This window comes from Lampetra planeri, chromosome 71, assembly GCF_965212315.1.
Source record: "Lampetra planeri chromosome 71, kcLamPlan1.2.h2, whole genome shotgun sequence".
Lineage (NCBI taxonomy): Eukaryota > Metazoa > Chordata > Hyperoartia > Petromyzontiformes > Petromyzontidae > Lampetra > Lampetra planeri.
Window position 1 is genome coordinate 1,240,861 of NC_136176.1, and position 10,027 is coordinate 1,250,887.

At 49.2% G+C, this 10,027-nt stretch overlaps 1 pseudogene; it reads right to left on the reverse strand.

Annotated features, from left to right (window-relative positions):
• Positions 1-205: 205 nt before the first annotated feature.
• Positions 206-2,022, reverse strand: LOC144737527 (trace amine-associated receptor 365 pseudogene; annotated as a pseudogene).
• Between the last annotated feature and the right edge of the window lie 8,005 nt (positions 2,023-10,027).

Consider the following 10,027-nt stretch of genomic DNA (forward strand, 5'->3'; position numbering starts at 1 on the left):
AGTCGATGGGTCTCTGTGTAATGAGGCTATGCCTCTGTGATGAGTCTATGCCTTTGTGTGATAAATCTACGTGTCTCTGGTGAGTGTATGGGTATCTGTATGCTGATTCTATGGGTCTCTGTGTGGTGAGTCTATGGGTCTCCATGTGGTCGATCCTGTGGCCCACGATTGACGGTCTTAAACCCCCCACGAGCGCCTGTTCCCCTCAGTCCGTGAAGTCGGCGTTCCTCCTGCCCTTGGCCAACTCGCGGGGGCTGAAGAGGATGCCGAAGGCACGCCGGAACGCGCGGTTGAGCGACGCATAAAGCAAGGGGTTCACCGCCGAGTTCACGTAGCCCAGCCAAGTCACGCAGTGCCACGTCGTGCCGTCCACGCGGGGCCCGCCGGGCAGGCCGTCGGCTACTGCCGCCGAGAAGAAGGGCAGCCAGAGGGCGAAGAAGGCCCCCAGGATGACGCCCAGCGTCTTGGTGGCATTGTACTCCTGCCGCCATCTCCGTGGCGCCGACGAGGACGATGAGGCCGCTGCCATCCCCTTGGCCCCGTCGCTGCCACCAGGGGGTGCCGGCGGGCGCAACGCAATGCTCCGTGCGTGCCTGCGCGCCACGCGGTAGATGCGAGCATAGGCGGCCAGCATGATGATCATGGGTGCCACGAAGCTGCAGGAGGTGGCCGCCAGCGAGAAGGTGGCGCTCATGACGAAGGGGCAGTCGTCGGGGCAGGCGAGGGCGAGCAACGCCTCGGCACCGACGCTCTGCAGGCCCAGCATGATGGGCGCCACGTAGAGCAGCGGCCCCAGCCAGCAGGCCACGAGCATGGCCGCGACGGTGCCGGGAGTCACGCGGGCAGTGTACCTGCGGGTGAGAGAGAGAGGGGGGGGTGAAAGAGAGGGGGGGGGGGGTGAGAGAGGGGGGGGGTGAGAGAGGGGGGGGGGTGAGAGAGGGGCGGGGGTGAGAGAGAGACGGGGGGATGAGAGGGAGGGGTGAGAGGGAGAGGGGGGTGAGAGAGAGAGAAGGGGGGTGAGAGGGAGGGGTGAGAGGGAGGGTGAGAGAGAGGGGGGGGGGGTGAGAGAGAGGGGGGGTGAGAGAGAGAGGGGGGGGTGAGAGAGAGGGGGGGGTGATAGAGAGGGTGGGGGTGAGAGGGGGGGGGTGAGAGAGGAGGGGGGGGGTGAGAGGGGGGATGTGAGAGAGGGGGGGTGAGAGAGAGAGGGGGGGTGAGAGAGAGGGGGGGGGGTGAGAGAGGGGGGGGGGGGTGAGAGAGAGGGGGGGGTGAGAGGGAGGGGCTTCGCCGAGCGTGTCCACAACGACATGCTCACATGAAGAGCCATAGCCTCATACAGACTCACACAGAGCCATAGACTTGTCAAACAGAAAGCCATAGACTCGCACAGAGACCTTCAAGCTCACAGAGCGAGAGGCATAGACTCACAGAGAGAGTCCTACAGACTCGCAAAGATGCCCGTAGACACATCATACAGAGAGCCATAGATTCGCCACACAGAGGAGCATCCCTCCTTCATCCCTCTCTCTTTCACCACACGAGGCACGCGCACCCCTCTCTACCCCACCCACCCCACCTGAGTGGGTCGCAGATGGCAACGTAGCGGTCGAAGGCGATGCAGCTGAGGTGGACGATAGAGGCGGTGGAGAGCATGACATCGAGGCACGTGTGGAGGCGGCAGAAGGTGGCTCCGTAGAGCCAGCAGCCGCGCACCGCCCGCGTGGCGCTGAACGGCACCACGACGGCGCCCACGAGGAGGTCGGCGACTGCGAGGGACAGCGCCAGGGCGTTGGTGGGGCTCTGCAGGCGTGCGAAGTAGGCGACCGCCAGCACCACGAGGGCGTTGCCCAGCACGGCGGCGACCGACAGGAGGAGGGCCGCAACGAGGGCGAGGGCGGCGAGGGGCGACGGCGGCGGCGGTAGCAGCGGACCGGGACCCGTGCAGTTGAAGCCCCCTTGGAGGACCACACACGTGGGGCCCGGCTCCGCATCGACGGGGGTGACGGTGGAGTTGGTGTAGTCCATGTCTGCTGCTGCTGCGTGGTTGGTTTGGTGTTTGTCCGTCACTGCGAACGTTGGCAAATTACAAACCACATACACAGTCACAACACACGTTTGGTGATGGTGGTGATAGTGATGGCGTTGGTGGTGTCGATGGTGGTGTAGTCCATGTCTACTGCTCCCTTGTTGGTTGGTTCATTTGTCCGTGCCTGCGAACTTTGGAGTGTTACAAAGCACGCATCACGTGTGTGGTGGTGGTCGTGATGATGATGATGGTGGTATATGTAGCCAGTCCGCCCTGCCCCTCTCATCCCGCGGTCGCGAATCTTAACGAGGGGAAACAGATTGGCTACGTAGACAACGACAATAAATAATAAAGTTCGGAGATGAGTAGGTATACTCAGCATTGTGTTATGTCCTCTGGAGAGGTTGGAGCGACTCCACAACTGCCGACCACCAGAGGGGGCAGTGGTTTGTGAAACGGCAAAACTTTATTGCAAAGCGTCCTTTGCAAGGGCAGTCGCGCATCTCCTTTAGCAACCAGACACATATCGCCCTCACACGTCTACAACACTGCAGCTCAATTCCTCAGTACGGAGTCAGCCTAAATCTCAATAATTTTAACAGTACGCTTATCACATCTAAGAACATTTAACGTACGCGTAATGACTGGAATTAGGAAGCGCTCGCCCCAAGCAAATGTTCAGCCAAACGGACTTCCAGGAAGTAGGCCAAGACCTATTTCCGTAGGGAGGCCTCCATGATGATTGCTAGGGAGGAAAGGTTTTGAAGGAATTGGAGGAGAGGTTCAAACGGAATAAGGTGGGAATCAGAATTAAACCTAGAGGCGACGGTTGAGTAGCGCCAAGAGAGAAGGAAGGGGATTGGCTTGAGAAACCGTGACAAGGTTCGAGAGAAAGGGCTCGAGAGGGACAAAAGGGGAGAGCACAAGGGGTGGTGATGTCCGGGAGAAGGGAGAAGCTTCAGGACACAAGAAGAAGCCGGGCCTAGAGTTGGTGCTGTGTCACAAAATAAAGATGCTCTGAGCATGCCGTGTGTCAGTGTCGTCTCATCCGTATTGTTTAACAAACATTTAACGAGAAACATTTGCATATCTAACATTAAACGTTTGCCCAAAGCATCTGCAGTGCCTCCTCCACTTCCTGGCAATACTGCATCAATGAAACAATACGTACTTAGATAGCAAGTAATTATAATGTTTAATATCAAATTATATTAATATTTAAGTTAGGGAAGTCGTATCTTTTTAACTTGCGATAAACATATGAAGCAATTATTCTTTCTTATATAATGTGACCTCTGCATACCTCATGGGACCTCCTTTGCCAGTACCAAAATATGAGAATATGTTTTCCCCTTTTTTCTGGCAACAAAACAGGTGTTGAGATGTTAAAACACCAAACTGAAACCTTTTACAAGGAATCATGTCTGCATTAACCACAATACTTGTGGTCAGAATGCAAACAAAAACATTCTGATAATATACGCATTGTCTTTGAAACTGATTGGTCCACACCAGAGACAGCTTTCTTTTGAGCCTAGTCTCAAAACGGTGTTAAACCAGAGGACGCCAAAAGGCATACAGCACAAAGACAATGCACTATCAGAGCAATGAGAGCTCGGGGTGAGCAGCTACATCATGGGACCTCCTTTGCCATTACCAAAATATGGCATCTTCTGGTCTAACACCGGTTTGAGACTAGGCTCAAAAGAAAGCTGTCTCTGGTGTGGACCAATCAATTTCAAAGACAATGCATATATTACTATTTTGGTCTTTCGGTAAAGTTACGTAGATAGAGTAATAAAAAAACGACGTTTTGATCGCAAAACAAGCAATCGTCTTCAGGTGAAAAAATACAGCCGATGGACTGCTGAGGCAGGAAGAAATATAGCGAGAGAGCTACTTCAGCCATAGGTTATAAAGGTTTGAGATGGGTATAACCCAAAGGTAAGTGGGCGGGGCTAGAGATAGAATTTGCAAGTAAATGTAAGATCGCAGAGCTAGGTATTCCTCGGCCATTGTATTGCTCAAGATTAGCATGTCAATCTTTTAATGTAACCCAACGGTTACGGTGCTGAAGAAGCCATTGTGTTGCTCGAGATTAGAGATTATCAGGTCAATGTGAGACAGTTCCCGTAGCAGCGGCTGTGTTAATGAGAGACATTCAGCCTATTAAACAATGAGCGCCACCGCCGCATCGAGGAAAAGGGAGCAGCAGCTATGTTGGCGAGACATTTAGCCTGTTAATGTAAGGACATTTAATAAGGTAACGTAACTTAGAGAGTCGTAAATAACTGCTAACATAGGAAGGTCGGATGAAAGCATCACAGCCAGTTATGACGTTACCTGGTTAATAACGTCCTTCCAATGATTTCTCAGTTTGTACCCATCTTCTCCGTTGAAATTGTGTCTGTGTTTATATATCTTGATTGCTTCATGAACAAATATTTGTTGATAGCCAGTGGGTTTGCATAGTACCTTCGTCTTGGAGAAATCAAGTTCATGTGTGCCCACAGCATTTAAACGATGATCAGCCACGGCAGAGGTGTTGGTCCTACCGTGTTTCAGATCTACCTTATGTTCACGAACATGGTCTGAGACATGTCGCTTAGTTTCCCCAATGTAACTACTGCCGCAGACACAGCTTAGTTTGTAGACACCAGGGTATTGCATGTCAGGGATCACATCCTTTACAGATGGGATCAGATCACGAATTTTATGTACTGTGTTGAATCGGACCTGTCTCTTGTGTTTGCTCATGATTTTGGAAATATTTTGCTGACCTCTGCTTTGTATGGCAAGGTGATGGTTTTGATTGGGTCCTCAGGTGGTTCTCTACCAACGGTTGGGGTGACAGCTTTACGGATTGTGCGATTCGAATATCCATTTATCTTGAGGGCTTGGTGTGCGCGCTCTAGTTCACTGGCTAGGTGGTGATGGTTGGAAATGCAATGGACCCTATGGTGTAGAGTTTTGATGAGGGAATTTTTCTGGGCTGGATGGTGGTGGGAGTCAGGTTTTAGATAGGCATCTGTATGGGTGGCTTTCCTGTAGACAGAGTGTCTCAATGAACCATCTGGTCTTTTTTCGATTAAAACATCCAAGAATGGTAGCTTGCTATCCTTTTCCACCTCCATGGTGAATTTGATGGCTGGGTATATGGAATTGATGTGGTTGAATAATTGGTTCAGAGCTGGCAGGCCATGTGGCCAGATGACAAACGTGTCATCTACGTATCTCTTCCACAAGGAAGGACATAGGATGGATGCTTGGATAGCATCTGTCTCAAAATTGTCCATTAAAACATTGGCTACCACTGAAGATAAGGGAGAACCCATTGGGGTACCTTCAGCTTGTTTGTAGAATGATCCATTCCAGGTGAAGTAAATGTTGGTGAGGCAGTGTCTCGCCAGGGCCAATACATCAGCATTCAGTCCTTGTTGGACCAAATCTTCAATGATTGCAATGGTGTCAGGCACATGAACTTTGGTAAACAAATAAACTACCTCGAAACTAACGAGCAAATCACCTGGAGATAGCGAGATGTCCTTAATTAACGATACCAAGTGAGCTGAGTTAAGTACAGCCGAGGTGGTCTTGCCAGTGAATGGAAGCAAGGTCTCAGACAGAAATCGGGCCAGTTTGTCGGTCGGTGAGTCAATGGTGGAGACGATAGGACGGACTGGTGTACCTTTTTGGATTTTTGGTAAGCCATAAAATCTGGGTGGTATAGCAGCAGAGGGTTTTAGAGAGAGCTGCTTGGTTGGTTCGATTAAAGATGTCGAATCAGTAATGATATTGTTGGTTTTCGTAACCAGGCGGTTGGTAGAATCTCTATTGATTTTGGGATAGCTTCCATAATTAAGTAGGTCTTTAATGTTATTACTGTATGTGGTTTTATCAATGATGACAGTGGCATTACCCTTGTCGGCTGAGAGGATGACTATGTCATCTCTCTTTTTCAGTTGAGCAAGCTCAAAGCATTCATCCTTGCTGATATTGCTAATGGGTTTCTTAGCGTTTTTTAGGATTGCAGCGATTTCCGATCTCGCCACATCTGCAGGAATGTGTCCCAACCCTTTAAGGGCTACATCGACCTGGGCAATAATATCATCAACTAGGATGTGTTTAGGGGTGACTGCAAAATTCATCCCTTTAGCTATATTACCGATTTTAGGCTGTCGGAAATTGGGCTGTTACTCTGATAACATTCTTATCAACGTCTAAAATATTTAATGTGTGGCTCTGGCTTCTTAGACAGGAGGCTGAACTTGGAAATCAGGTTCTCTTTGCATTTAGCTGACATCGAGGCGGCTGAAAAGGCTGTCATATTACCTACATGGTCCCAATCAGATGTAAACTTTTTTTGTTAATGCAAAGTGTGACTGTAAGAGAGTCTTGTCTAAATTATCTAGTTCAAATCGGAGCAATCTTATTCTCTCTCAAATCAGGGCTAGGCCGGCCCTAAAAAAGATCCGTTTAGCATTAGGAGACGTGACAGCAGCAGAAGTGAGTGTCAAGGCGATCGGTATTACCTTGGTGTCGCGGCATCTCTTCAGAAAAGTGAGCGACTCGATCAGATGAGCCTTCTTGTCTCGAAGTCTGTTAAAAGATCTAAGAGTTGTGTGGAAACCCTCTCCGTAGAGGCGGTTAAATCTCGACTTAAAGCTTTCATGACTGCAGGAATTAATACTCTTTGGACCTTTCGGTAAAGTCACGTAGCAATCGTCTTCAGGTGAAGACGAATGCTACACAGAGAGTCGGCTAACAGAGTTAACGCATAGGCTGGTTGATTACGTTCTCCAGAGATTGCTAAATTATAAGTTAAGTGTGAAACTGTGCATGGAGTTTAACACGTAGGCTTTCGCGACCAATATCATCCATAATAGATGTTTTTTTTGGGTTAAATCGCGTAAATATATAAATGTGTGATTAAAACCCACCACCACCCGACACAGTCAACTAGTAAGGGTTGTCACGTAAACAGAACATGCCAATTTGTCACGAGTACAGCACACTGGTGTATTGGAAAGCCAAGCCACAACATTTATAATCTGAGTACGATGTTTTGCCAGTAATTACAACTAGCTTCATCAGGCGACAGCCAGATTTATGAAGAAATACACCTGTTTCGTTCCTATATAGAGACGTAGATGTGGTGACCACGCTTCTGCACTCTTGTGCAAAGTGGGGGGGATTAATGAGTCAACGTACATTATGCATGCGCATTATACGAGCCCTTTGATATTGTCCTTCCTGTCCATTGTGTGTGTAGTGAGTCCAACTGAGTCGCAGACGTTATTCTTTGGAGGCAACACATTTATTCGCAACACATATATACAAAGGGGTAACTGCCCCTTTACCAGATACAGCCTAGGGTGGTGACCACCCAGCTAACTACACGATACGTAGGAGTTACGGCTACGATGGATCGGACCCTCACTCGGGTTCCCGGCCACGTGTTGGTGCCTCCTAGGATGTAGAGCTTTCAGCTTGTAGACGTGGAGCTTCCAGCTTGTAGAACGAAGCGACCCCGGTCCCTCTCAGGGACCCACCTTATATTCTCCCGGGTCGGGGCCGGCTCCGCCCTCGGCCCCGCCCACCTTCGTGAGCCTTCTAGCTCCCTCTCGATCCATCTTGAGAGCTCTCCCCAGACACGTGATCACCCCCTAGCCCCCCCCCCCCACCTGGGGGCCTCTCTGTGGACACTCCGGATCACGTGCCTTCGGGATCAACCAGAGTGCCATGGCCCGGCACAACCCTGTCCCTGGGCTGACACTCTCTCGCTCCCCCTTGTGGGAGCTCGCACTACACGCCATGCGTGGTGCCCGCGCTATCCCAGCGCTCACCAAGCCCCACTAGGGCTGGTACTACACCCACCTACGGGGTGTACGCGATGACGGTGCATCGCATGCCGTGCTATGCTCGAGCCGGCCTCAGACAGTAACACACACGGTGCTGTCCACGACGTAAGTACATCGCACGCCATGGCTCTCCCGGGCCGGCACCACACAGTGACATCCCCGATGTCACTACATCACCCCTCCCCCCCTTCATAGGAATCAGCCATCCTGGCTGTCAACTCCCCCTCCGAACAAACAAATTAGTGAAAGGCAAGAGAGAGAGAAAGAAGAAAAAAAACAGTGTGCCTCAACAATAACAAGAGCAGCAATAGATACCCCAACCCAGCTGTACAAAAATTACACTATCCACAAATGTACAATACTAGCAGGGAAAAGGGTGTAAACCAACGAACCCATAACAACACCACAACAACAACAACAACAAAAACGCGTGAACCCTCGGGATCCCCTCTACCACCACACCTCCCACCTTCACCGTGTAACGACGCTCGTGAGCTCAATAGCGGCCAGGATCAGCCAATAACCGCCACGACTCAGACTCAACAATCCCCACAGACTTAACACTGCAACATAGATTCAAAACTGCCTATACACCCAACACTACATCATAGACTCAACACTACACCATATCCTCAACACATCCTACATACTCAACACTGTCCATTGACTCAACACTGCACTATAGACTCAACACTGCACTATAGACTCAACACTCCCCAGAGACTCAACACCGCACGATAGACTCAACACCCACCTACAGGGTGTACGCAATAACGGTGCATCGCACGCCGTGCTATGCTAGAGCATAGCACGTCTGTCTATGTGTCTATGTTGTGTGTCTCTCTCCGTGTGTCTCTGTGTTGTCTCTCCATGTTTGTGTGTCTATCTATGTGTTTTGTCTCTATCTCAAATTTAGCAATCTTTGGAAGAACGTAATCAACCAGGTAGGGTGTTGACTGTTGTGTTAGCCGACTCTCTGTGTTGTATTGCATTATATTTCTAAGTTTACTAGGGTTTTCTACCTGATGACGATTGCTTGTGTTGCAATTGAAACGTCGTATTCTGTTATTAATTTATTGTCTTTCAACGTGACTTTACTGAAAGAACCAAAGAGTAATTCCTGCAGTCACGAAAGCTTCAAATCAAGTTTGAACCACCTATACGGGGAGGATTTAAGTTTGTTTTCTCTCTCTCTCTGTGTCTGTTTGTCTCTCTCTGCTTGTGTGTCTGTTTTTTGTGTCTCCGTGTCTGTGTTTTGTCTCTCTCTCAAATTTCACAGTTAACTTCTAATTTAGAAATCTTTGGAAGAACGTAATCAACCAGGCTATGCGTTAACTGTGTGTTAACCGACTCTCTGTGTTGCATTGCATTACATTTCCCAAATTTTGCGAAGTTTGTTTTCTCAAACTTCCTTTTTATCTCTCTAAAAATTGCCAGGCTTGTATAGGTCCATTTTCTCTTTCTCTCTCCGGCCGCTATAGGGTGGATTTCCACACAACTCTCTCATTGACATGCTAATTTCTCTACCCCTCCCCTCTCTCTATTTAAGGCCTCGACACAGAGGTGTTGTTTCTCTGTGTGTCTATGTGTGTGTATCTGTATGTCTCTGTGTTTTCTCTCTCTACTTGTGTGTCTATCGATGTGTCTCCGTGTCTGTGTTTTGTCTCTCTCTCAAATGTAGCAATCTTTGGAAGAACGTCATCAACCAGGTAGGGTGTTGACTGTTGTGTTAGCCGACTCTCTGTGTTGTATTGCATTATATTTCTAAGTTTACTAGGGTTTTCTACCTGATGACGATTGTTTGTGTTGCAATCAAAACGTCGTATTCTATTATTTAAGGTATTTTCTTTCTTCGTGACTTTTCTGAAAGAACCAAAGAGTAATTCCTGCAGTCACGAAAGCTTCAAATCAAGTTTCAACACTGCCCATCGACTGAATACTGCCCGTAGACTCAACACTGCCCTTAGACTCAACGCTACCCGAATCTTTAACAATGCTTATAGACTCAAGACTGCCCAAAGACTCAAAACTGTCCATAGACTCAACACTGCACCATAGGCTCAACAGTGCATCATAGACTCAACACTTCCTACAGACTCAACACTTCACTATAGACTCAACACTGCATATAGACTCAAAACTG